A 2,259-nucleotide genomic window follows, 5' to 3' on the forward strand; every position below is an offset into this window, starting at 1 on the left:
CACCTTCACCTGGCAGCCCCACATCACGGCGGCGGTTCGGAAGACCCGGATTCTGCACAGGACGTTGCGGCCGGTGCTGGGGGCGCGGAGTGGCGTGCCTCAGCCGACGCGGCTGTTGGTGTACAAGACCTACATCCTGCCGGTCTTGCTGTACGCATCGGTGGTTTGGGCGACGCTCCCCCGGACTTGCTGGTGCCCCATCAATTCGGTGCTGCATGCTGGCCTGCGTCTGGTGCTCGGGTACCCGCTGTGGACGCCCGTGGAATTGTTGTACCGCCTCTCTGGACTCCGGCGGCCGGTGGAGATGGTTGCTGCCTTCGCCCAGCGGTTCTTCCGACGCAACGAGCGCAGCCTCAACCCGTTGGTGCGGTCCATCGGAGACTACGACGTTGCGGAGCCCCATGCGCATCCTCGGATTCGTGACTTTCTTCGCGCCGATCCCCCCTAACTTTGACGTTTTTACGTGCTGTGCGTCGTTTGACTCTTGCTGTCTTTGGTGTGCTTTGTGTGCTTCGGTGTGTTTTTGTATTCTTTTTCAGGGTAATTTTGGACTTTAACTGCTTTATTGTGTCAGGGTGCTGTATGTGTTTCGTGTCTTGTTTGCTGTTTGTATTTATTAAATTAGTGCTTTGTGTGTCTTCCCTCTCCCTCCTGGACCCCATAGGCTCCTTGTTAGGGTTAGGGGGGGTGCTCTTGTTTCAGCCTTCTGCTATGTATTTATTTCTTTTAGGGTTGAGTTAATTCTTTAATCTTTTTGCGGCGCTGGGTGATTTATTGCGCTTTTGTTTGCGCCACGAGCCCCGTGGGCGCCTCCTGGCCTCTTCCTGGCCACTTTCTAGTTGGGGCTTTATTTTTAATTGGATCCCCCATTAGTTTGCTGTTTCTGCTGTCACTTGTGCTTATTGTTTATTTTTATTTATTTCATTGTTTCTGCACCCAATATGGCTGCCTATTATTTTAATGTTGGGTTCTTTTATTGGCCTCTCTAGGCATTCTTTTTTGCGATGTTTTTATTCGTCGCTTCCTTTTGTTGCAGCGACCCGCGAGTGTTCGGGTCGCCTCTTTTCCTCCTTTTTGTGGCCTCGGTGGCAGATTGCCGCCCATGAATAGTTTTTCGTTTTCTTTGTCTCGTGGTTGTTTTTGGGGTTTTTACTCCCCGCTTTTCGTCTCGCTAGCCGTTTAGGGGCTTCTCCTGTTGCCTGTTCTTGCTTCCTTTTTCCTTTTTCAATTTGTTTCGGGGTTTTTCGTGTTTTTCCCCCAATTTGTTTTCGACTTGTTTTCTGCCTTTCTTTTTCAGTGTTTTTCTTTTAAATTTGTTTTCGTGTAAGAGCCTGCGGCTGAGGCATGTATTGTACCTTTTTTTTATTTGTAAACCGACCAAGGTGTATTTTCTTTTGATGTGAATAAAATTATTTTGAACTTTTGAACTTGCACTTCGGTTGAGCTGACCTCTGCGATTACCCCAAATGTGGGTAACTCGGGCGCGTAATTTTTGGTAGTCGGGACTGCGTTCGCGCTGTCCCGGTGAAAAAATTTCAACTTAGTAGTTGTGAAGTAGTGTTAAGAATTATGTACAGTGAAGTGTAATTTTTTTTTTTTTTTTCATCTGTGTATGGTATGTAATGCATTCGTAGGTCTCAAGTTTACGGTGCCTTGGCGAACAACCCCACCGTCTTGAAAGTGCGGAAGGAAGGTACGTAATTGTGCATGGTAATAGTTGAAAAAAGAAAAAAAAAATTCCCATGAACGATACTTGTCCAATTCGATTTTTCAGATTTCCCCCTCCCCGCCTCACCCCCGGGCCCAGTGGTTTAACGGTAACCGGCCCAGTGTGTAAACACTGGGCACAACAAAAAATTGTTTAAAGACTCATCAAATGTTCCCCTCCACGGAAATCTTTAGTAAAAGGCGAAAGATTTATGCGTTTGAAGGGAAACCAGAGCACGGTTGAAACTTTGAAAATCCGGACTATATAGGAAAAATGTGCGGACCACCACTAATGGTGAAAATAGCGTACGGTCGTGCAGCCTGAAGCCGCGAATCGTCCGAAAATCGCCTCGTGGGACACGGCACTCGATATTTCGTGAAACCCTAGGTATGTTGCTAATGGAAAAAAGTTCCCCTCTCGACTGTGCCGTGGTGCCCGCCTTTTTGCCGAGGCGGACGCGACGACCCGAGTGCCGCCACGCGGCAAACGGTGTAACCAAGTGCCGCCACGCGGCAAACGGGGTAACCAAATGCACGCGGCGGTCGACCGTC

At 48.8% G+C, this 2,259-nt stretch overlaps 1 non-coding gene across 1 annotated transcript; it reads right to left on the minus strand.

Moving 5' to 3' along the window:
- Positions 1–1,825: 1,825 nt before the first annotated feature.
- On the minus strand, positions 1,826–1,945 carry LOC134537145 (U5 spliceosomal RNA). The gene has a single exon (XR_010075956.1). It is a non-coding gene; the product is annotated as a U5 spliceosomal RNA (small nuclear RNA).
- Positions 1,946–2,259: the final 314 nt, after the last annotated feature.

The sequence above is a fragment of the Bacillus rossius genome, chromosome 11, assembly GCF_032445375.1.
Source record: "Bacillus rossius redtenbacheri isolate Brsri chromosome 11, Brsri_v3, whole genome shotgun sequence".
In the NCBI taxonomy this organism is placed as follows: domain Eukaryota; kingdom Metazoa; phylum Arthropoda; class Insecta; order Phasmatodea; family Bacillidae; genus Bacillus; species Bacillus rossius.